The 26,902-nt window shown below is 38.5% G+C and overlaps 1 protein-coding gene across 4 annotated transcripts in view; it reads left to right on the top strand.

The window, feature by feature from the left end:
* The window catches only part of LOC117178065 (fibroblast growth factor receptor substrate 3), a 128,203-nt gene that overhangs the window by 63,901 nt on the left and 37,400 nt on the right, over positions 1–26,902 (top strand). The window lies entirely within an intron of this gene.

The following is a 26,902-nucleotide window of genomic DNA, read 5'->3' as shown; positions in this document are numbered from 1 at the left end:
CATATTTTCCTTTTTCTTGGAAATATTTTTTGCTACCCGCGATTTTGGTGTTAAACGCCAGAAATAGAGTATCCTTACAAGTGTATCCTAATCGTTTAATATTTACCCATCGCCCCAGGGACTTGAAGTTTCCCGCAAGATTAACATGCAAGATTAACATGCACATTGCATGGAATGAAACTTAATTATTAATTATTTTAAAAAACAAACATTATCCACAAGAAGTGTGTATTTATGTTTAGATAAATAATAAATTCAATACAAAATTGTTGAAGATTTCATTATTTAATTAAATAGCAGACCAAGTTTTGCATTCTGTTAGGTCTAACATTCTGGAAAGGATAACAATTTAAACTTTTTAAAAATGAAGCTATTTTTAGTAATACGTACAGATTTTAGGGCATTTTTATTAGCATTTAAAGCAGGAGTAAACATTAAAGAATAAAGTAAAATAACAACTACTCTAATAGACAGTTTATTGGGAAATTCCGAAAAGACCTGCATGCCAAATGAGTAGCTTTAAGTGAAAAAAACATATTAGTTAATGAATCTTAAATTGATTAAACTAGAAGAATTATTAACTTTCTATTTGGAATTGTTAAACTTTAGTAAAAATAATAGGAGTAATCCGTCTTTTAGGGAGACGCCACTTATGCATAATATACTTGCAGTAAATACCAGATACCAGATACGTGCGTCATGTGAATTAGAACATCGTGCTACGTGGTATTTTTTTTAACAGATGCAGAGAATTTTCAATTGGAGAAACAACATGGGAAATCTTTTCGGGTACATTTTTTAAGACTACAAATTACAATAAATTTCCCGAACAAGTCTTTCTAAGGCATCAATTCCAGTCACAGAATTGAGTTTGTGAATTTTTATTTTGCTTAGTTTTAAGTGAATAACTTTAAACTTTATGATTTGGTATTTTCTATATTGCAATTATGATTTTAATTCATTTCACTTCTTTTCTTTATTATACGCGCATTCATCCAGACATAGTGAGATGCAGAAAGAGTTTGATGCACCTCCGTAAAACTAAATTCAATATCTCATCTGAAAATTATTGTGTGACAACCAACAGCGTCACCTTACAGAGGGGCATCTTTCAGAGCGAACCATGAACCCTCTCCACTTTCGCATCATACTTTTGCTAATATCTCTCGCACTATGCAGTTCTTCTGGGTACCTCTTCAGTGAAAATTATCACTGCGGGCATAAGGTCACTCATGTATTTTATAAGGGTGACATGGAGATCTATGCTTCTAGTGCAGGGCAGTTTTAGAGTTCTTTAAGGGCTATAGAGATATATACACGAGATATTGGTATGGGCTTTCGATTGGAAAAGTGTGCCAAGATTCATTTGAAGAGAGGACGAATTAGTGGCGTTTCAGAGGACCCGGAGCTATTATTAATAGGCTTTATTTAGACACATTGATGCTACAGAGACCTATCCATATCTAGGCTATCCTAAGAGCCGTATTCAGGACTAAAATCAGTGAACGAGCCTTTTCGAAGTAGATACAAGAGTCTGTTTTTACAGAATTGGTATTCTAATCTGTCTCCGTTGGGCAAGGTATCTGCGACTAACATGTTTACTGTCTTAGTTCTACTCTCCTTGTTTGGGGTAATGCCATGGGCGAAGCACGTGCTTACAGCGATTGTTTATCCCACGCTGTGAAAGTATGCGGAGAATTCTAAATCCTCGATGCTCAAGGATGACAGCTTGCTGCATCCAGCTCGCAAGTACAAGCAAGATCAGAGCACTGATCTAAAGAACAATTACTTTAAACCGTATATTTTGGGTACAGTTGTGACAGCTCCCAGCGAAATCGTGGTAAAATTTCAGTCGTAGCCATGTCTTGCGACCATGAGATAGAGGGTCCCTGTAACAAGGGCTTCTGCTGAATATAGTTGCAATAATTAATAAGCAATCGCGGAAAATTGGCTAGACGCGGTCCTGGAGGAATTAACCCCCAAACGGAAGATCCATGTGGGGCTCTACAATGATGGATGAACCCCTTTTCCTAGCTTCTCACGAGAACAATAATTGTAAACGAAACATGGTTGTAGTAAGTGCGGTTAAATGCAATCGAACGTGCAGGGCTCCCGACAATGGATCGGGCAACAATACCGACAACCCTAGAGTTGGAAGAGCCAATCAAGGCGAAATCAATGTGATGGACCGGCGAAGCCTTAAGGCTGTTGGGTTGACGGATCGACTTAATGACGACCTGCTAGAGTGATATGATACCAGTATAGCCCCTGAACGGGAAGGTTACATGGCACAACTGCATGCTCTATGGAGCGAGGAACAACCAGAGCCCTCGCACTATTCGCTCTAAAGTCTACGAAACCCTACCTGGAAAAACGATACTAATCGATAATTAAGTTTGTTTGTATTCAATTAAAAGTAAATATTCTTGGTTTTATTACTTTGTCCTCAATATTTTCAAATGTTATTTGATATTAATTTATAACTGAGTGCTTTAAATTTGAGTAACAATACATGAGAATTTCATTGGAATGAAGGATTATAATCAACATTTAATTGAATGGCTGAAAAGTATGATTTTTATAAAAAAGTGATTAAAATTTGTATAAATATAGAACATGGGTGAAATTTCAGTTAATAAAACGTTAGGAAGGAAAATGGATAAATAAAATGCGATTGATAACTTTAATATAATGCATAAATCATAAATAAGCTATAAATCATATTATTGATTCATAAAAACTGAAACTGATAATCATGCATGCCATGATGGTTATTCATTCTTTGCTTCGCTTATAACTTGTGGCTGATAACTCAACTTGTGATGCCGAAGTCTAACTTGGTAAAAGGTTATAATTAAGGCCAGTCTCATCACAATTGTAAACTATATTCGCCAGCTTTCATTTCTTGGTTGATCTGATCTTTGAATTTAAATGGGGTAGAATTATCTGTAGATAATTTTTTCTCCAAAATGCTAAACTGTAGCATACCACGTCTTTTTCCATCTGCCTAACCAGCCATTACTTCTATAAAAAGTTCCGTTTTTTAATTCTAAGGAAAGAGAGCGAAATGACATTGTTTTTGCCTGAAGATTCGGTCCAGAAATTGGAGCCCTTTTTTTCTTTGTTGTGTATACCGTAAAAAAAATAATCTACTAATTTTCCAGAGTCGCTGGCCTTCATGCTTTTTCGGTTAGTAGGTTCAAAAGATTTTTGCAGCTTGCAGTCTTCTTCAACGACTCGCCCTTATCTATACGCTCTAAGGCTTCGCCCTTTTTTTTGAAGAGAGACAAAAATTTTTCCGTTTTGAAGCAGATATTATGCAAATTTTTATCTTGGTAATGATTCTTCTCTGAAGGCAAACAACTAGTCCAATAAAAATGGAAGAATACAGGAATATCGATATTTTCAGGCTGTTGCACAAAAGTGAAAAATGTTTAATTCTTTTGTATATGTAAGTGATTATTCCATCATGATAAAATTCAGTCAGAGAAAATCATTCTTTAAAATTTAATTGTGTTCTCTTCACTATTGGTTTGCAAGCTAATTTTAATTCGAACGAGAAACGCTGAAAGTAAAATTTTTTTATTACTTATTGTTTCTTGAATTAAATACTTATTAAAAAAGTGTTTTTTTCTCCTGTTAATGAATTAAATTTTTTCTCTTATATTTCTACTAGTGGTTTCCGAGATCTACTTTTACATGTCTTTAGGTTTCGCCGTATTGGCTCTTGAAACGCGACCATGCCGTATCTTTATTTAAGAGCGATCATGGCAGTTTTTGTCTTAGAGAGTACTTAGATTATTAACTAATCAGAACAGAGGTTTATAAATATTTGCTCTGTTTGGTTAAGAAAAGTTCATGTGTACGTATAATGCACATGACTCGGATAATGCGGACTACTCTTGAGCTACATCTTGGATAAGGCGGGACGATAAATCTGAAACATAATGATTTGTTATTTACATTTAAAAATAAAGAGACTTCTCCTACAAATTGAGGCTCCCAATTATTGTTAAATTGTAATTGATCTTTTTTTTACTCTCAGTCCCTGAATTTTAAAATAGTTTTTAATTAGAAAATTGTTTAAGATGTAATTATCTCTTGATCCAGGGTCTACCATCGCATCAGCGATTAACAATGAATTGAAAAAGCCATTTTTAAATCATTTATTTTATCTTCTGTTCGCATGAATTGAAAGCAATTTTGGAACAATTTCTTTTATTTCCCATTTACCATATCTCGAAATGATGATCGCGATCCTAAAATCAGTACGAATAGTTTGTACAATTTATTTCCGAGTTGGATAATTTAGATCAAAATTGAAAGGGTCATTTTTTAATTTTTCATATTTTGCTCTTACGCTGAAACAATTGATTATTATGCGAGCTTGTAGGGCAGAAAACTGTGGATTATGCGATATTTGGCAATAAACTAAGAAGAATAAATAGCTAAAAGTATTATACGTAACGTTCAATGTAACTTATTTTTGTTACACCGGCGAGTATTATTAAGTTATTAAGTATGTAAAATATAGAAGAACAACTTATTAACTTTGGTGAAATAGTAATATAGCTTGTATACCATCAGTTCACTTACACGGAGAAAAGGATATAACAAAACCTGTATATTGCAAAAAAGCGCAATGTTATAACGTACAAACAGGTCCCAGAGCTTTGTACGATATTATAATGCACATTTATCTAGTTTTTTTTTTGATATAATTGACTCACACACGAGACAGAGTAATGGATCCCTACGACTTAGGTGAGAGAGGGACAATGCGGGAGGACAATACGGTAGGGGCTACGTCGGAAAGTTTGGTTGAGGGATATGATAGGCAATCTAGGGCCAAAATTGGCGCAATAATCGCGCAGTTACTAGCTTGGGCAAATGATCTAACTAGGGAGGTCTTACAGGCCGATGAGACGGCGCGAGGTCCCCGGAAGTCACAAAACAGCGCATCGGGTTCCACCGAACGTTCACCATGTTGGAAACTACCCACCATGGGAACCGACATTGGCCAGGGATGGGGGAGCAAGGGAGCAAGGGAGCCAACGTTGTAGCAGACCCCCGTTTTGCGAATGTTGATACTAGTCCTTGCGGAATTCAGGCTAGGGTCAGCTGGACAAATGAGCACCAAGACACATCCCCCAGTTGGGGTACATGGTTTCTGGAGACAGCGCGATACCCCAGAAAGAACAGGGAGCAATTAGAAGGTCTGTGGGCCACAGTTGGGTTCAGGACTTACCAATACGAAACCGGGAAGACCAAGCATCGGTACCGCTGACCTACGGTTCACGCGACGTATTACCCACCAACCGTGAAACTGCAAAACCGAGAAATGGAGCAGGACTATAAAAACAGAGGTTTGCCGGTATCCAAAGGATTCTCCGGAGCCTGATACACGAGAATTTGCTCCATATGAGCACCGCGAGCGAAGGCCTGAGGAATGTGAAGGGCACCGAATGGTCCGAACTGCCCAACACTACCCAGCGTCGAGCCTCTTCCCCCAAATGAACCTAACCATAGCAAGGGAAGAAGAGCTCGGGCATGAAAGACCAGGGATATTTAGGGGCGGATCGGTAAATTACGACAGATATGGGCCCCAAAGTGCCTCAGAACCAAGAGTGACCGAGAGCTGGCCGTAAGACACAAGGTATGGGGGCGTTAGTCCCCAAGACCATACCAATGCGCGAAATGTAGTTCGTCCCAAGATACAAGGTATCTCCGAACAGGCGGACAGGGTAAACATGAGCCATGGCAACAGAACAGGGAGCAGAGTCGCGAGTTTCAGAACAGGTACTCCCACGGGTGGGAGGAAAGGCCGGTATATAGGGGCTATGCTCAGCAAGACGGGCTTGGGCGAAGAGGTCCGTATGAATTTGAACCGGGAGGCACTGCGAGTCACGTGTATGCTCAGGGATGGGTACGAGGCCTTATGTGACCTCTCGGCTAACCAAGGGACGTGACAAGAATCGTAGAAGGATGGAAGGTCAGTTTTAACGGACAAGAGGGTTCAAGCGTGGACAACTTCTCTTGGAGAGTTGAAGAGGGCAGAGCCGCTTCTTTCCTCACAGACGAGGAGTTGTTAGTCACGATGACCTTCCTGCTAAAGGAGATTGCTTGGCACTGGTTCCGTCAGAATAGATGAAGATGGAACACGTGGAAACCGTGCAAGAGGCATTTTCAGGCCCTCTTTGGAGATACTTTCTACCAAGAAAGGCTGGGAGAACAGTTCCTCTCACGTAGGCAAGGCCAAGATGAACCAGTAGCGTACTACCTGGCCTGCATGTATAGTCCATATCAGCTCTCAACTAGGCCAATGCACCTCGAAAACCAAATGAACCGGGTATACGCGAATCTTAAATCCGATTTTAGGAGGGCCATCAGACGTTACGAATTTACCGACTACAATGGTCTGGCGGTCCTAGCAGCGGAATACGAACGTGTAGTATCCACGTCAGGCGAGGAAATGGCTCCGCCGCCCCCAGAAAAATCACTTATCCTTGAAAATGCGTACAATAGAAAAGGGCCTCCAGCTAAAAAGAGCAATTCTTTGACCGCTATCGCCCCGAATTCAGTTGATAGCGAAGTCTTACAGAGATCAGCGGAGCTGGCCTACCTGATCAAAACGCTTATCGCTGCCATCAGTAACCAAAAGCATGGATCGGATGCGAACTCGAGTAGATAAGAGCCTACGGGTTAGCTTACGTCCGGGGAGTCCAATATACGTAACGAATGGGGGCCCTCGGAACCGAAGGAATTCGAAAAAGGCGTCTGAAGGTACGTCGGCGCAACCTCCAAAAGGCAGCTCGGAGTCATCCATCTCGAAAAAACAGTGGGATGATTCTGAGGACGAATGTTGGAACTGCCGACAGAAAGGTCACTTTAAATTGGTTGTCCGAAAAATCGGAGGTGCAATTATTGTCGCCAGTGTGGCAAAGAGGAAAAGAATACGAAAGAATGGGATCTTTCTGGCAACTGTTCGGGAAACCGAAAAAGAGAGAATGCATAAGGGTCAACCCTTCTTCCTCCAGTCCCAAATTAACCCCTCAGGACGACCGATGCCTACCGGAAGAGAATATGCAAACCAGAGAGAGAGAAAAGAATAGGCAAACCAGACCCCGGTAACGTGCATGGTAAAAATCGAGAATACCATCGTTCTTAATACAAGAACGAGAATCACAGTAAAACCGAACTCAGTTGGAAGTGGAGAGGAGGGATGAAAATCCGGCAACAAAAGTTAAACAAAGGTATTATCGGGTGTCTCCGAATGTGTTTAAAGATTTGCAAGATGATGTGACCCGAATGTTAGCCAAAGGCATTTTTGAGCTTTCGAATAGCGGATGGCGCAGTCCCGTAGTAATGGCCTGAAAGGCAGACGATACATATAGCTTTTACTTGGACTACGTTATCTCGGGTTCCTTGTTTATCAGAAGGGTTTGCAGGCTGATCTGAAACATCCCATGGGAATGGGATCTGTGAAATGTGAACTTCAAAAATTCATTTATATTTTCTTCGAATAATGTTCGGTTAGAATCCGCGTCTCTTCGCGACGCAGTGTATTCAAGGAGAGTACGGTCTCCGATAAATAACCTTTTCCTTTTATATAAATAAATAAGTAGAGATTTAGCTTCACGAAATTCTGGATCTTGATGGTGTTAATTTCTTTCTCTCGCTCACGAGAGCTACCCCCCCCCCATACTCATATTAAATCGGAGCTAACATTCCTGCTAGACGACGCCAGGACATCGTGGTCGAGGTTAAGATAGAGAGGACCCTATCTGGCGCCAATTAAAAATTAAAAGGAACCTCGAGGGTTCTTTGTGGGTCAGAAGTGTGTGACCCACGAACTCGGTCCATTCAGGCGTGACAGGCAGGTTATTGTACGTCTTCTTATGGCTAGGGATGCTTTTCAGGGTATGAAAGAGTGAAAGTTTGGCACCTCCAAGAGAGCCGATGATAAGGAAGATTAGTTTAACAGAATATTCCGGGTACAATCGTTGCAACTCGTTTCTATATCTCTGTTTCTCTTTATTCGCCTTGGCTATGATGTTTTTGTCAGCTGGTGTCGAAAATTCGATAACGAACATGGTTCGCTTCCTGAAGTCAAGAAGAACCATGTCAGGCCTTGAGTGTGCAACAGAAACAATTGTCGAGAATATAAAGTTCCAGTATGTGCGTCACGTCCCATTCTCGACAATTGACTCGATTCCCCTAGGAGCATTTATAGGAGCGATATTAAGGTTAATGCCGTAAGAATGAGAGAGATGGTAATAAAGCACTCTTAGTGCCGCATTGTGTCTTTGAATGTAGGTCGTTCCTGCATGAGTTAGACAACTAGATAGTATGTGAGCTAAATGCTCGGGGTATGCATGGCACGCCCTGCAGCTATCATCAAGAATGTCTTGGCACAAAATGTGGGGACGGTATGTTAAGGTGGAAATAACATACCGTCCCCACATGCCAAAATGAAACCCTCCGTACCAGACTTCAATCTGGGCGATTTACGGAAAGCAAGCGTTAGCTCACAAGACATTGACTGATCCTTCACATTTTTGTGGAACATACCGTGCATCCTCTTATCGAGGAGCTGTTCACGAAATTTTTTCTCTTGTGCTTTCTTAATCCGGGCTTTCAGGAGTGAGTACACGAGATAGATAAGATTTGATGCATTTTGCTCACACCTAATACTGAAGTTAAGTCCGAGTGTTTCAGCAGCCTCCTCCGCTTCTTTGTACAGAAACGCTCCTTTGCCCACTTCTTCGTGCTTCCTGACCATTTTAAGAAGAGGGTCTTTTCCATTTGCGACTCTATGCGCTGTACCCAGATTAATCAGACATTCAAGACTCAATATTCTGCGAACACCTTGACGGCGTGAGATGTACAGTCGCGGAACAGAAGACTTAAGATGGATGCTTTTGTTTATGTGCATAATCTTTCTTGTCCCGATATCAAGGTATCTGAGTTCGTTCTTCGCCCATGGAACCACTCCAAATGAATAGAGTACTCCTGGGACCGCAAGCATGTTCGTTGCAGGTACTTTGTTACTCGCCGACAGTTGAAGACCAAGTCTGCCGGATGAGACATTTGTATCTGCTTCGGAAAGTATCCTTTCTAGATGTCACATGCTGAATGCGGCTCTGTGGCACGCCCAGGTATGCATAAGTCTCTCCAGCGCAAAGGTGTCGTATAGCGCTTCTATTGACGAGCTCAGGGTCTTCAGGGATGCCATTAAGTTTTCCTCGCTTCAAAGAAACCTGGGCGCAATTTTCTAACCCAAATTCCATTCTAATTTCCTTAGTATATCGTTCGACAATCACTAGAGCTAGATGTAGTTGCACTTTGTTTTTAGCATTGATCTTAAGATCGTCCATGTAAAATACATGAGTGACCTCGTAATTTCGATCTGCAGGTTTGCCGCAAAAGTACCCGTCGGAATGGCGAAGTTCTAGAGATAGTTGGAATAATGTAAGGCAAGAGAGGAGTGGGCTCATATTGTCGCCCTGAAAGACACCTCTCTGAAAGGTGACCTTGTTAGTTGTCACAACATTTTTTCCAGATGAGATATTAAATCTGGTTTTCCAAAGTGGCATCAATTTCTAAACAATTAACGATTTGCGGATGAACCTTTAAGCTTTCCAAAAGACATATGATAAGTCTATGGGAGGTCGAATCGAAAGCTTTCCGATAATCAATCCAGGTCATCGATAGGTCACTCTGTTAAAATGCTGCATCTTTGCAGACGCATCTATCGATGAGCAGGTTCTCCCGACATCCCGCTACGCCTTTCTTTGAGCCTCATTGTTCATATATTTCTTGCCACACAGATTCAATTGCCCGAACAATCCTATCATTTATGATAGCTGTGAATATCTTATACAGTGTGTGCAGTCAAGTGATTGGCCTGTAATTCTTCGGGTCAGCTAAGTTGTCTATTTTTGGCAGGTGTATTATGCGCCCTTCCACCAACCACTCCGGAATCGGATCTTCCGACTTTAAATATGAGGTGAAAATACGGGCTAAATGCTGATGGGTTAAAGGAAGTTTCTTCTACCAGAAGGTTTTGATACATTCTGGTCCCGGAGCGGAACAGTTCTTCATCCCTTTTAATACTTTTTTCACCTTCTCAGTAGTGATGGGTTGGCATTCTTCATCAGGTGTTATGAGGGCATCACACAGCTCCTTGAAGCTATTTATATTTTCTGAGTCTTCGTCCAGTCTATGCTGCACTTCGTAGACTTCTCTCGAAAATACTTTGATCTCCTCTGGTTTGGGCAGGTGGTCGACAGTAACTGGAGGGTCTTGGAAGACTCGAGATGGGTCAGACAGAAACTGTTGATTTTCTCTGACCAACCTCTCCCTCCGCTCTGGACTTCTCTTAGCGTCAGATAGTATCCGTAGTCTCTCAGCAATATGCTGCCTGATAATAAGCAGCTTTGACTTGTTAAGTGTGTGATTACGGGTCAGGAGTTCGCGCGAGAAATTTCGAACCTTGGCAATAAAATTCCTGCCAGATGTGATGTAGTCAATCACACACTGAATGCGGGACGCCTACTGTCTTAGCCAGCCTATCTTTATAGCAAGTTGATGCATTCGTCTTTTGGTCTTCTGCTCAACCGTTGGTTTTGTTTTACGGTTCGCACTGGCCAAAGCACTCGCTCCATTATACACACAATAATTGGTAGCCCAGAGGTCGGGTTCTTCGGAAAAATGTCCACGAAGCTCGTCATCCATTTCAGCCAGATCTTTAGACTTGAGAGAAACCTTGGTGTTGATGTTTCTCCGTGTCATAAAGCATCGCTCTTCCTCTATTGTATGGCTGCCCGCGGTTGGTCTTAGTGTCGCCTCTCTTTCTCTGTTGCCGGCTTGTTCTAGCTGTGGTAGAGTAGGCGATCCGCTTACATAGCCCCTTTTTTGGAGTAGTTCGGCATAGTTGCGCAGACTTTGATGCGAAAAGTGCGATAGCTCCGGGTGTTTCTCGCACCACAGAGCATACAGCCGTGCCATATAACCCCGTTCAGGAGCCACACTCGCATCGTAGCACTCTAGCAAGTCGTTATTCAGTCGCTCCGTCCACTTAAAGGTCCCGCGATGCCGCTGAACCTTCGCATTGAATACATCTTCATTGGCTCCCTTAGCTCTAGAGTGGTCGGCATGGTTGGCCGACCATGCCGACGCATTCATTGCCGACGCATTCTGTTGTTTTGAACCGCACTTACTACAATTATGTTTGGTGTAGCTATTATTGTTCCCACGAGAAGCTGGGAAAGGGGTTCGTCCATCCTTGTAGAGCGTCGCATGCAAGGATAAGACTGCGTACCATTCAGCTTTCGGCACGGTTTTCACACCTCCGCTTGGGGGTCAATTCCTTCGGTACCACCCCTGGACAATTGTTCGCGACTGTCTATTTTTGTTACCATATTCAGCAGAAACCCTTGGTACAGGGACCCTCTATCCGCAAGCCGAGGACGCGTTCGGTGGCTTTGTCATAGGCCCTTCGGTTTGTTTCTAGAGGAATAAAAACCGAACCGAATGTCATAGATTGTCATATATATATATACTCACATTTTATTTCTATAACTTATCTTTCCGCCTTGTGCTTGGTGTTAATATATTATTATTTTGAAAAGTTAGTCGACCCTTAGTATTCCGACAGATATTTCGTATCTACTGTGCAGCGTACTTCACAGAGGAGAATCTCGCACACGTCTACCACCACACTCGCTCTCTCAACGAAATAGTGGTGGACTCGGAACATGTTTTCCTGGCGGGAATTTCCCCTAGCTGAATACGTTTGTTTTATTACATTACAACAATTTGAAATGTGCTTCCAATCCAAAAATTTGTTTAACGTTCTACTGTACTCCGATAAAGAAATCGAGTAACTGATCTAAATCATCAGTCACGTTAAGAGATGAAGAAAAGAGAGGATGGAGAGAAAGAGAGGAAGAAAGAGTATGGAAGGGAGAGGAAGAGCAAGAGAAAGAGAGTTATTTCATTCATAGCTTTAAAAAACACCTCCCAAAACCCACAACTAAACCGAGAGAACATACTTACTTTTCTTGTATGATCTCGTCTAACTCTATGTTACTTTTGGTGCATTCATTTTATGATAGCACACATTCATACTAATTTAGTGTGAAGAGGAGTGCCTCTACACTAAGTTAGTATGGATGTGTTCTATCATATGATGAATTAACCTAAACTAACGTAGCGTAAGACGAGATCATACAAGCAAAGTAAGTATGTTATCTCGGTGTACAAGCTCACGTGCAGTACCGCCTGCCGAACCTCGAATCATAAGTGAGAGTGTATTTGTAAGTGGAGGGGGAAGCGCCATATGTCTATACTCCCCCGCGGACCCACTAGTCCTAATATCGATATTTGAAATGAGCATTGCGGACCTTTTCATGTTGCAACTCTCTCGCGCTCCCTCTCTGTCTCTCTCTCTCTCTCTCTCCCGCTTCCTCATATGACCTGTTGCCATACTTTGTTGTCTCTCCAAGGTTTTGAAAAAAATCGTTTACAGTTAGATGATAGACCACGTTAAGAAAGAAAATATACTAAATTCAGTTCGAACGAACAATTGGAACACTTAACAAAAGAATAAATAAAAAAAGTAATGCCATAGTAATGATAAACCATAACGACAAACCATAACATAATAACATAACCAACTATAATACCATAACCAACCATAATACCATACCAACACCGAACCATCAGAATTTCGGCAAAGGTACATTAAAAAATTTCTAGAGGTACCGACTCAGGGATCGAACCCCGGACCGCTGAGGTGAAGTTCGAGTGTCTAACCAACTGAGCCATTGAGGCTCTCCATAATAATAATAATAATAATAATATATTATTTGGTTGGTTAGACATTCAGACTTCACCTCAGAGGCCCGGGATTCGATCCCTGAGCCGGTACCTCTAGAAATTTTTCAATGTACCTTTACCGAGGTTCTGGTGGTTCGGAACCCACCTTAAGCTGTAGGTAAAAACCAGGCTTTGTCCAATATGTCTGGGCAGACTGCTCTCATCACATCACTTGATTGCATTATAAAAATGCGTCCGTGACTGATGATATATACCGGAACAGCCCCGTGAAAAAAATGATCAAATAAAAAATCCAACTCTAACCAAAAATGCCTTCGACATGCTGGGCAGTATAAGCCTGTGACAAAATTTCCACACACAAATGTTTTTATATATAATAATAATGAAGGTGTTCCACGTTGATGTCGCGGTAGGGCTTGAGCTCTCCTCTCATGACTTTGACGGCAATGTTGGCGGTAGCATTGCTACTGACAGGGTTTCCCATGCCAAATAGGCTGATAACAAAGAGGAGAGGGACTAAGTAGAACACCAAAACCCATCAATGAAAAATGGAGAATATATTAAAGATTTTGAAACGCTTGTCCCTTCCCGAGGATCGTCGGGGCGCCCCTGGAGCCACAGCTGGGGGCCACAGCATGCGGGACGCTGGCGATGGTGAGCTTCGAGATGGTCAAGCAGATCTCACTAATCAAACAGCTGGCCAGCAGAACATCTGCGACAAACGGTAAGCAGTGGAACATCAACTGTGCCTGCTGAGGATGCTTTGGCTAGCGCTAGCTATGTGCAGCCAACCACCTCGACAGAAATCCCGTGGGAGAGCATCAATTGGGATATCACAATGAAAGAGGAATTGGTTTGTCTTTATTATGAAAGTGCGAAGTTTGAAACAAACACTTAACCGAAATTTGCAGTCAACCTATACAACCAAGATCCACAAGTGTAGCGAGTTAAGGCATGCAGTAAAGACCATATGGAGGAATGTGAATCATGCATCTATTCATCCCATTGTGATTTCGGCTACAGGCCATGTACACGCAAGATGCACTGAACATCTTGAACATTTAGGAGTCAGTAGGATATTGGCAGCAGCTCAGAAGGCGGTTTTCTTAAACACCTGTCGCATTCTAAGAAACTTTCTTGATCATCAGGAAGCGAGCGACTAAAAACCGTAGAGTGGCGTATGGTAGCTCTAAGAAAGCATCCAGAGGTGACTGTTGTCACCTCCAACGCTCGTGGCCGCTCGTAATTGAATAACCTACAACATCATCGCAGGAGGTTTCAACCATCGTATTAAATTATTTGAATTAACTTATAACATTCTAATCTCATCAGTCACTTGACTAAGTCCGTGGCTATGATGTATAACCGGGTTTACCCGAGTAAAAGTTTAATAAAAACACTTAATAATAATAATAATAATAATAATAATAATAATACCATAATAAGAGCCTCAGTGGCTCAGTTGGTTAGACACTCGGACTTCACCTCAGAGGTCCAGGGTTCGATCCTTGTGGCGGTACCTCTAGAAATTTTTTAATGTACCTTTACTGAGGTTCTGGTGGTTCGGAATCCACCTTAAGCTGTAGGTCCCCTCATCGTGTACTTGACTGCAAACCAGTAAGTCAATTATGGGGTGAAAACCAGTGTTTGTCCAATATATCTCGGTAGACTGCTCTTATCAGATCATTTGATTGCATTATAAAAATGCGTCTGTGACTGATGATATATACCGGGACATCCGCGTGCAAAATGATCAAATAAAAACCCAACTCTAACCAAAAATGCCTTAGACATATTGGGCAGTATAAGACTGTGATAACATTTCAATCCCATAATGATACAACCAACATAATACCATATCAACCATAAACATAATAATGATAAACCATAACGGGCGTTTCCTCCTGGACCATATTGGCTCCTATGTAAGTCAGGCTGTCCCTGTGGCGATTACTCCAACCTTTGATCTTCCGTCCTCTGCCTGAACCTCTCCAAGGATATCAGACCACCCATTACGTCAGAAAGTGCCTTCCTCCTCAGGGCATGAGCGCTAATCTGCCCCATTTCCTCTATCTCCTCTTGTTAACCAAGAACCGATTGGTTCCGACGTGACCGAATCCGAAAGTGGTTTGATTCCGCCCACAACATGTCAATTAGGGTATCTGGTTCTGGTACGACTCCGGGGTGAAGACAATCATTTCTCCGATAAGTTCTTGCTAAAGGTCAAAGCATCGACAACTGTAATTTTGTGATAGTGACTTCTTTCTTGTTAAAGCTCCTTCGGCTTTAACGAATACATTGTCATCACGTATCTAGTGTTTTGCACTCGAATTTATATCTCAACTTGTATATCATTTCCATAAATGTATATTATTACAATTTATAACATGCATTGATATTGAAACAGACGTAGTTTCATTAGTTCTTTTGAAAAATGCACATTCTTTTAAAAAAATTTGTTATTAAACATTCTATTGCAACTACTGAATTTTCTCATTTCTAATTTTATTTTTACGATTTAAACGTAGCACATATTGTCTACACATCAGCGTTACCTTTCCTTTTTTTAACTGCTAAATTAAATCCCTACCTCAGTGACCCACGAAACTTCGATTAATGAGGGTTGGGGGGGGGGGGTAGTTTCAGCAATGAGGCATAGCTTTCACATTTCAGGTCCGCAGAGGGGGAAAAATGACATTTTTAGTTCAAAATAACGTACAGCCCACAAATATTGAGAGATTTGAACAGAGCAAGATTTGAAAAAAGCTGTTTAGATTTCTAAGAGAGTTGTCGTGCCTGCTTTTTAATTATGTTTTTAATTTTTTATAAATAAATAAATATGACGAAAAAATAGTCATTGTATCTATTTGACGTTCCGGGTGCTCGTAAATAACAGAAAAATGGTTGAAATCGCTTTCTTTGCATAAATTAATATTAGTTAAGGATATTCCATATTAAACAATTTACAAAAAAAAATGTATGAAGAAATTATTTGTTGAACAAATTATTTCTACGATTTTCCATAAATATATATTTTTCAAGTTATATTGCAAGAAATTTGAATGGAAACAATTATAAGTTAGGAACTTTATGATAATTTTAGCAAAATTCATAATTTATTGATTAATCGTGTGATTTTTCAAAAACAAATTTGATACATAAATACATTATTCGGGCATTTGTCGACAGAAAAATTCGGGTTTTTCAATGCCAGCCTTTTCAGTTGGGAACTTTATTAGAATTTCAGCAAAATTTTAGAATAAGTTGATCAATTTTATGCTTTCTTTAAACAAATTAATTATGAAATTTATTTTCAAAAATATATAAAATTTATCAACCAATTATGAATTTTTCTGAAATCATGAAGTTCCCCATTAAAAAGACATACATCGAAAAAAACGAATTGTTCCGTCCACGGATGCCCGAATAATGCATTTGTTTGTTAAATTTATTTTTAAAAATCATAAAATTTATCAATTCATCATGAATGTTGCAAAATTTATTATGAAGATGTAAATTAAAAGTCTGAGATAAAAAAAAACGAATTTTTCCGTCGACAGGTGCCCCAATAATACATTTTTAAATTAAATTTGATTTTAAAAATCACAAAATTGATCAAAAAGTTATGCATTTTGCTTAAGGCTTCATGAATTTCCTAATTTAAAAATTTGACATACTAAAAAATGGATTTTTCTGTCGACAAATGCCTGATTGATGCATTTGTTTAAAAAAATCATAAGGCTAATCAACAAATTATTAATGAAACTTGAAAAAACTTATATTTATGAAAAATTGTAGAAAAAATTGTTCAACAAATAAGTTGTTTCAAAATTTTTTTGGTAAATTGTCCAATATTGGACTGTCCTTAACTAATGTTACTATATGCAAATAAAGCGATTTCAACAATTTTCCTGTTATTAACGACCACCTGGAACGTCAAATGGAAAAAATGGCAATTTTTTCGTCATATTTGTTTATTTATACAAAAGTTGAAAACCTGATTCAAAAATCAGGCACGATAACTCTCTTAGAAATCTTCTAAGCTTTTTTCATATTTTTTTGCCCAAATCGGTGAATATCTGTGGGCTGTACGTTATTTTGAACCAAAAAAGTCATTTTTTACATAATTGAGATTTTTGGAAAGACTGTGAAATAGGTGAATGAAAAAATGTAATTTTCGATTTTCCATTATTTTTGTATGCTGTCAAAATTTGAATTTTTGATCTTTCAAGAAAACTGACAAAGTTGTTATGATAATCTTGCAGGGAATTTAAAAAGCAACATTTTTCTTCTCTTGACTGTTTTTCATATCGTGCGTCATTTGGCTTAAAATGTTCATTTTCGTGTGTTTTTTTAATTTTTGTAAATACTATAACTCTGGTAAATTCTGCTTTTATCAAAAATGTCCTTTGGATAAATTGTTTGCCTCTTCAAATACTATAAAGATCCGGGCAGAACATTTTTGAATTTTGAAAAAAGTGGTCTCAAAAATATTCAAAATGTGCTCCCTTTTTGAATTTTTATCCAAAATGGCTGACTTACGAATTTGATCTTTATATTAAGATACTAAAAGAGTTTACAAAAGCAAAATCCCATCAGTCAATTCTTTCGAAAGTTATCGTGCTGACAAACTAAAAATCTACACACATAAACAGAGAGAGAGAGAGAGATAGTGAGACACATTCGCAAGAACCTTTCTTTCGGATTTAGAGGGTCTCAAAACATGGACGTTTGGCAAAAACGGGGGGGGGGGGTTAAATTTTACACAAATGAGGTAAATGTAAAAATTAAAATCAAGGTAAAGGAAACCGAACCAAATAATGACTCTGCCTAACGTGTTACATATGGTTTGAGATCCTTTACGTGAAAAGCCCGGGTGCCCTTCCATTATCATTAGTCAATTCATCGACTAGAGGGGAGCATATGCCACGCCGGACCTAATTTAGTGGTAGTATTGACCGCAGTATTATTACCTACCAAAATTCATGGAGATGAACATCCCATTGTTTCTGATTCGAATCCACAAATGCCCATCACTGCGCAGATCGAAAATTGCAAAGTGGGCCTAAAATGTGCGGAACGTTCTACTGGATGGATTTAATTGAAAAAGGGGTTTAAGGGGTTATTTTGGTCGCTGAATACGAATTCGGGGGCAAAATTCAAAATTTCAAAATGGCTGATCGAATATGGCGGCCAAAATTTTTGAATAAACCAATGGGTTAGCAGATTTGGATAAAAATTGGTACCAAGGGGTTATTTGGGTCGTTGAATACAAAATCGAGGTCAAAATTTGACATTTCGAAATGGCTAATCCAATATGGCAACTCTTATATTGCCCATATGTCTACTCCGTGTTTTTATTCGAGGTCGACTATTGGATCAGTCGTTTCAAAATTTCAAATTTCGAATTCGTATTCAGCAAGCCAAATAACCCCCTAGTACCAATTTGCATCCAAATCCACAAACTCATTAGATTTTTCAAAATTTTTGATCGCCATATTGGATCAGCCATTTTGAAATTTGAAATTTTGACCTCGAATTCGTATTCAGCGACCCAAATAACCCCTTGGTACCAATTTTCAATGAAATGCCTTATTTCATCAGGATATGTGTATACACATCATCCGCAGTGAAGGGGTTAACTCAGTCATAATTTTTTTCAGAAAGTGAAGTAGTCGTGAAAGACAATGATATAACTATCACTTGCTCTACTATGCGTGTCATCAAATACTTCCGCTCCACAGACCTCAGCGATTTATTCGTCCTCATACATCCTTGAAAGGGGGTCAGGTACATGATGTAGAACACCTTTACGATGGGCTATTTCAAGCCGGTATTCTAATAGTTCTGGCGACCAAAGCGCCAAACGACCAGTCAGATGTGCAAATTATGCAGCTATAGTACACTGATATGATCCGTGATAACCGAGAATTTAAAACCTTCCAAGAAATGACGAAATTTACGGATATATTCCAAATTACCGCCAGACATTCTTGCTCCCTTGTAGAATACCGACGTTCGGCATAAAATAACGTACGACTTGCGAAAGCAATTACTGGATCCTCCCCCTATATTATTCGTCACAGAACAGCGCATTAGCCAAAACTATTGATGTCACTTTTTAACACAAAGAGGAGTTCGAAATTCGGACATGATAAGATTGGGCCCGACGAGAGTGCCTTTTTAATCGCGGCGAATGCCGCTTCGTGTTCCTGCGCCCAATTCGAACGTTTATTTTTCCATAATAGGCGTGTGAGGGCTCAGATAGTAAAGCGTAATCTTCTATAAAGCGCCGGTACCTGCTGGTTTAAGTTAAGAATCTTCTAAGCTGGCGAATATTACGTGTTGCTGGGTAATGCAGAACCGGTTACAAGCACTCCTCATCTGGTTGCAAACTCTGTTCGTTGACTCGATATTCTAAATATCGTACATCTGGTCGCCAAAACATGCTCTTCTCGGGGCTAATGGTTAGCGGCGATAATACAGTTGGATCGCATTTATTGACCTAATAATTTTTTAATTAATCGTTGGAAGGTCGTAGGTGCCCCGCTCAACCCAAAAGGTTACCCTTAGAGACTTCAATGACCTTTCGATAGTTAATGCACATACGATATCCACCGTTAGGATTATTTACCATCACGACTGGACTAGACTATTTTGAGTTGGATGGTTCGATAAAATCTTCTGTTAATAATTTATCGACCTTGTCATACATTGCTCCAATGCACATGGAGAACCCCGAGAATGTCTCTGTTTGTTTGGGGAATGTGTCTGAATACCCATTTCATGTTCGATGACGTGGGTTCGATCATATTTTGTAGCGTCGGGCGGAATAACTTTTGCAAGAAACTTCTGCAGTCGATCACTTTCGAACTCAAGCAAATTCTACTAAACCACAGCAGATCTTCTGTTATCTGATCTCATCTTCGCTTATAGAAATTGAATTACCATCCCCATGGTGAACGATCTGTTCATCGTCGGAAGGCTTAGGTAAATACCACGCGATTTTATATCCATTTTGGATCAGGCCAAATCTACGCATTAAATCACAGCCTAAAATACAAGGTGGTGATAACACGTCTGTTACGCGAAAAGGTACTTCATGTTTCACACCTTCCAATGCTATCGGCAGGAATACCCGCCCTAGAATCTGAGAAGTAGCCCAATTGGGTAATTGGCCTAACTTTTTTCAGTTCCTTCATTTTTAATTTCTATACCTTACTTCATGTACTGTAGCATACCGTTTGAGATTTTCCCGGTAGATTGTTTACCTGCAGAGTCCGAAACATCTTTCTTTGAATTGGAATTTGAATTCCCTTGACTTGATACTCTTATCTTTTTAAGTTGTTTGGATAAATTAACAACCATCTTAGTCAAGTTTTTCAAATCCGCATTTTCTTCACTGTCCCTCTTACTTTTGAAACGCGCCTCTAAAAATTTAATTTGATTCTAAAAATGTTCTACAATGGAATCCTTCTGGGAGTCATTGCTATAAGAATCTCTTCTTCACTTGACTAATCTACCGCCCCACGGTTCGCCTGAACCAACATTCATACGAGGCTCGAACGACCAAACACAACGAACTTGCTTCACTCATCGGTTCGTAGACTGCCCAATTTCTTCCCTGCTGCGCAGATGTTTCAGATTGGTCTTCTGGCCTACCGTAGTGTCACGGTGCATGGAGTGAGATTTCGAGACCGCTATGCCCAAGAGAACCGCGCCGAATCCAACACGGTGAGATTTGAATCGCAACAGGTACAAGATTTGAAATGCGGAAATCTCATCCACATGCTACCCCCGGCGAACAATCCACGGATGTGCCTGTACCCGTGTGACTTCAACCAGCCTTGCTTGTTTGTCGTACGTAGCGCCGATCCTTGATGATGAATGCCTTTGCCAATGACATACAAATTTCAATAAAAGAACTTTTGTGAATAAGTATGAAGTGCCATTTATATCTTGTAAACATGATAAAATACATTTGTCAATTTTTTTAGCAATATTTTTCGTGTACAGCCGAAAATGAACAAGTACGAACCTGAACTAGCCCAACTTCACAATTCGTTGTCGGTACTCCGTTTCGGTGGCTAATAATTAGGAAAGGAGTTTTTAATTAAACTTAATCTTGCCCGGTGTCAAGAGAATAAAAAAAGGCATTTTGCCATATTACAGAATTTTAGAAAAATGTAGCAATCTAATTCTTTTCTATCTTTCTTGTGTATTTTTGTTGCACAATTGGTTTTTATAAAGTTTATTTTGGTTAAAAAAATGTAATTTCAAATTTGTGTAAGTTATGAGTAAGAAATTTGTGTAGATCTAATTAAGACTGTAATTCCTACAAAAAATTCTAGGTTCCTAGAAATAATTAAAATAATATTTTATTTCAAATAATTAATACTTCTCTAGCTTCTTTCACATCAAAGCATTGTGTTATTCAAGCGATTAGAGAAATATTGAAAAAGTATTTAGTGTTACATAAAAATATTGTTTTAATTTTTTTAATTTTTAATTTTAATAATTTAATTTAATTTTAAATTTAATAATTTTAATTTATTTTCAATTCTTAATTTTTTAATTTATAATACGTCTGTTCTGTTTTCAACAACAATATAAAAAATGTTACGTAAAAATGAAAGGGGGGGCAGGGTCCAAAAGAAATTCTCCTGACAATGAATATATTATAAGACACTGAAGGTTTATAAAGTTCAAATGTATTGAATATTGTAAATGGGATTTCAAGATTCGGTTAGTAATATGTATTACTTCCAAGTGATTTAATTTTTCATTATTTACGTTTTATTTTTCAATTGACCGCATGTGTTTTCTTAATATATAAAAACTTTACAAAACCTTTAATGACTTAAAACTCTTATCTCAAAATTGCGAAGTTTGATTTTTGCAATTTAAATTTAATTTTTAAATAATTGTAATTGGATTGTAAGAAAAATAAACGTCTTTTAGGCAAACACTTTGTCAGCATTTTAATTTTTACAGACAGCATGTTTCGGTGGTGTTTACATACTTTAAACATTCAAGTATAGAAATCATAATTTCTTGGTAATTTCATAAAGAACAAAAACGCAAGACATATTCTGAAAAAAATATCAGGGTAGGAAATGACTTAGCATAGCTGATATGGGGCAATGGATACTGATGAATTCATAATTCAGAATGCAGCGCAATTATTACACTGCAATAGCAACCAATTTACAATATTCACTTCGGTGATTTATTATTTAAAAAAAGCTGGAGAGCTCAAGCACGTAAGTATTGCAATCATATCTGATAACTTAGCTCATGACACTGTGTCTGTTCACGAGTATCAGAAGACAATAGATTACTGCTTGCATAGAATAGAACTGTTGAAACTACCACCAAAAAATCTTTAAACAGTAAATAGCTTTAATACACAGTTATTCTAGTAGCATATAAAATTACTTAACTTAAAAAAAAACTGACACTAAAGCGTTGCACAAAGATCCTTGGCGTGAGCGCATTAGGCGAGATCGCGTGCCACCCGTCCTATCATATTTTTGATTTTCAAAAATTAAGGGTTAAATTTTGATTTTTTTTTCTTCAAAAATCGATATGACCCCCAGAAACTTTGCGAAAAAATCTATCAAAAACATTTTTTGTGAAATTTTGTTTAAAGGAATAGAAAAAGTTACAAATGTTTGATGGTAGAATAGAGTAGAATAGAATTTTTATTTCTCCATGTACATCCTCATTGGACTTTTACATATACTACATTTATACCTTCTTAATAATACTTATATATTCTTATACTTTGTTACTTTTGATCTGCTTCGTTACAAAAAGCTACAAATCACATGCTCATACTATCATACCTCCTCACTTGCCTTTTCTTTGGAAAATTTCTCAAATTGGCTCGCATATCTGCAGAGACCGATATTCAGTTGCCCCGACAAAGTGTTACATAACTTATTACTAAATTGAGTCCATGCCTATCTTCCACCCATTTCTCTACTTCATCAACCCTATCTTCTATCTTCTATCATTATAGCCTGCATCCTGTTTCTTTGAAACCTTGTTTCCCGATCTACCTACATTGCCACATATCAGCCTAGCCCATTGGTTCTTGTCCTTGTATCCTACTTTTTTATCACGCCAGTACTCCTCTCTCCCCAGTTCCTTTTTCCACATCCTGTTCAATTGATAGTAAGAAGATTCGTCTACCCTAACCCAATCCATTTGGATCTCTTGTTTTTCTTTTATCCTAATGCCCTTAGCGAAATTATTCTTAATCTCTTTTAATTTTTCCACCTTTCCTTCCCAAGCCCACTTCAAAGTTTCTCCGTTTCCGACCTCTCTCAGGGCCTCCATTAATCCTTTGGCCCACTCTATAGGATCCTTGTCTTGAATACCTCTGAGTTCTTCCTTGAAGCAAATATGCGGCAGCCTACCTTCCGTCATTTCCAAAATCCCGATTAAATATCTACTAGCCCTATTTCTTGTTTCTATTCCAACGCTGTTTCGACCTGCTTCCAATCTCCAGATACATCCAGGAGTATTTTTACCTAAACCCATTGACATTTTTGTGAATTTTGCTTGCGCTCTTTCCAAATCTTCCCACCTCTCCTAACCCCAAATTTCTACTCCATACAAACCGCCAGATTTTACGAGAACGTTCATCAGATATAATCTTCTATCTAGCACTGAAATTTTTGCCCTTGTCCTCCCTCTTTTTCGAAAAACAACTATCTTGGACTTGTTCACATTTACTTCGAGTCCGTTTATATCCACGTACCTCTCCAGAGTTTTCAGCATATTCCTTAGCCCTTCCGGGAAATCTTTAACTACTGATCTGCCGTCTGCGAATTTAAGGGCGAACACTTTTTCGTTGCCCATTACTGTCCCACCTTCGTTTTTTCGAACCCATTCGTCGTCTATGTCGTCCAAAAATATATTGAACAGTGAGGGACTCAGCGAGCTTCCTTGTCTCACTCCTCTTCTGGTTTCAAAACATTCCGTGTTCCCCTCTGCCGTCAAGACCTCGTTGACTGTAACCCTGTATATTATCTTGACCATTTCCAGCATCCTTCCTTGAACTCCGTTTTTGTGCAATTTCTGGTAGAGAAGTTCCCTATCCACCGTATCAAATGCCTTCTTTAGATCAATGAATGCAGTATATAATTTTCCTTTTTCTCGCTTTAGACGGTTATTAATCAATGCCTTTTCCTGTTTTTATTTTTTAAATATTCCCAACCATCTCTTCTAATGTTATCTCCTTATCTAGTTTACTCGTTCCTACGTTCTCTTTTTCACCCCCTGGTCTTCCTTCCATACCTACTTCTTTTGTCCTAACCATCTCCTCTTTTCTGCCTTGTATGTCACTCCTCCCTACGTCTCTCTGCCTTTTCTGATGAAGGTAATTTTTAGAAGTGCTTCTTCCATTTACCTTTTCTGATTCTGCCCCCTCTCCTTTTCATTTTTTTCATAAAATTCCCTAGCGATATCCAAAAATATCCCATATTCTTGCTTTCTTTCACCTTCCAGTGTTTGTTCTTTCTTTCTCCTTTCTTCATTTTTTTAACTCCCTAAACTTCTTTTTCTCTCTTGCTTACGAGTCCCTCTAGTCGACTTTTCTTATCTTTGACTACTAAACCTGTTGCCTTTGCAGCTGGCCAAATGCTATCCCTAAATTTATCCCACATATCTTCCCGTTGCTCCCCTTTATTATCTCTTACTTCGTAATTTGTCCACAATTCTTTTATTTTTTCTTTGAATAACTCCCCGTTCTCGCTATTCCATACTAACTTTTCCTCCCTCCCACCACCTCTCCACCGACCAGAACTTCGAAAACTTTTGGCCCAACTAGTTCTATTTTAAATTCCACGGGTAGGTGATCGGATATTATTTCGTTTGGATCTTAATTTCTTTAATTGGACAAACCTCTTCGTTCTCCGAGACTATAACATAATGTAGCGCCAAGCCTCCGTCTTCGCAGATATGCGTCCATTTACACCCTAAATGATCCTTAGTTCTACCATTTAATATCCTTAAACCAAAGTCCTCACACATACCTAGTAGTTTTTTTCCTTCCGCGTTTAATAATTTGTTTTTCGAATTTTACGTTTAGCACTCATACTAATCTCCCGTTCTTTAATACTCACACACTCACTTATATCTTTTTCACTCCGATTAGATGACCAAAATTTTAGAAGCCAATCCATGTTGAAGTAGAATTAAAAAATATAATAATAGTATACCTTTAAGGCCATGTGATGAGTGGGTCTCGTGGCCAGATTCCTGGTTTACCGACACTTTTTAAATTTTCTAACTTATATTCACACGAAATGTCATATCGAGTTGAAATTTCGGGATACTAAACCAGAAGCACTAAGAATGGTGAGTCTGGTCCTAAATTTGTATAATTATAAAAAAAAATTTTTGTTGTCAATAATTTTTTTTCTTTTATTAATTATTAAAATTTAGGACCAGACCCACCTTTCTTAGTGCTTTTTATTTATTAACCCAAACTTTGAACTCGATGCGGTGCTTCGTGTGAAATAAGTTGGCAAATAAAAAAGTGGCGGTAAGGTAGTAATGTGGTCACGTGACCCACTCGTCACATGGCCTTAAAGGGAAAAAGGAGCTTTATTTATTTATAAATTTAAATGAATATAAATTGAAATTTAAAGTGATAATACTTTCATGTCATGATGACGTCACATTGTGGCGGCAGAGGTTTTCCATGCACAGTTGTATTACATAAATAATGGAAAACGTTAATACAAAACTACAGGAAAATTTTACTTATCACTGGTGTTTTGTGTCTAGATGCCTAAACACCTTTGAAATTATTTATATGTGCCGCAAAAGGCTCACGAAGAAAAAAGTGGTTGGAAATAGTGCAACGTAACACTCGGAATTCAGTTATGTTTTGTTGTGAAGATCACTTTAATGTAATAAGTTTTTTATTTATTTATAAAAATTAATTTTAATAATTATTTTCCTAATGCAAGTAAGCTGCTGATCATAACACTTACCATTGTATTTTGACATTTTTGTGTAAACAGAGGATGAAGTTTTCTAGCCTCAAAACATGCAATATTTATTTTAAAACTTATGTTTCAACAATAACTAATTTTTGTTAACAATTATTCCTTTAAAAAATTATATTTGTAAACAATAAAAAGGAAAAAGGAAGGTTAATATCGTCTTTTAAACCTCTGCAATGAAAATCTCCAATTTATCCGTCCAAAGAACGGATAAATGCCGGTCCCAATGTATGCCATGTGCACATTTTTGGAAGACAGGCTATCGGTCATAATTCAGATGGGTTTTGAGTGTCTGGTTTTTAGGCAACGTATACGTAGTAACCAGTGATGGGTAAGTTCCTCAATCATCAGCAATCATACCAATCATATCCCAATCATCATATAATATCAAATTTTTAAAATTAGACAAAACTTAACTTCGAAGTTTCGAATTCGCTTAAAGCAATATATCCAAAATGAAAGTTTGCTTGTTTGCAAATCAAATGAAAGCAAGCGCGAAAACGATAATCTTTTGCTTACTCGACGCGCGCAATATTTAAAACTCTCATCCTTTGTATAAAAGCAATCAAAAAAAAAGATTTACAGAAAAATGATAAAGTAACGAAAAAGTAACTGGAAAAAAGTTATCAGTTACCGGGAAAATATTAACTAAGTTACGTTATAGTTACTTTTTTCGAAAATTAACGAAGTTACTGAAAAAGTTACAAGTAACATAATTTTGAAAGTACGAGGGTAGTTCAATAAGTCCTTAGAATGACCAACTGAAGGCGCGCGAATCGCTCCAAATCATCTGTTTTCAGTCAGCACCACTCCCGACTAGATATATGGTGCAGTCACAGTCCACGTCTTCTGAGTTTACGTGTTTTTATAACCAATTGAAAAAAAAGAATTGTTCGTTAAGAAAAATGGAAAAAAACGAGTTCAGAGCGGTAATCTTAACATTTTCATTTAAAGGGTTTAACTCCATATGAGATAAAAAATGAATTGGACTCAGTTCATGGCACATCTGCCCCTGCCTTAGCAACGGTTTATAACTG

The sequence above is a fragment of the Belonocnema kinseyi genome, chromosome 8, assembly GCF_010883055.1.
Source record: "Belonocnema kinseyi isolate 2016_QV_RU_SX_M_011 chromosome 8, B_treatae_v1, whole genome shotgun sequence".
NCBI classification, from domain to species: Eukaryota; Metazoa; Arthropoda; class Insecta; order Hymenoptera; family Cynipidae; genus Belonocnema; species Belonocnema kinseyi.
Note: the sequence above shows the minus strand (reverse complement) of the source record. Positions and strands in the feature narration are given on the sequence as shown.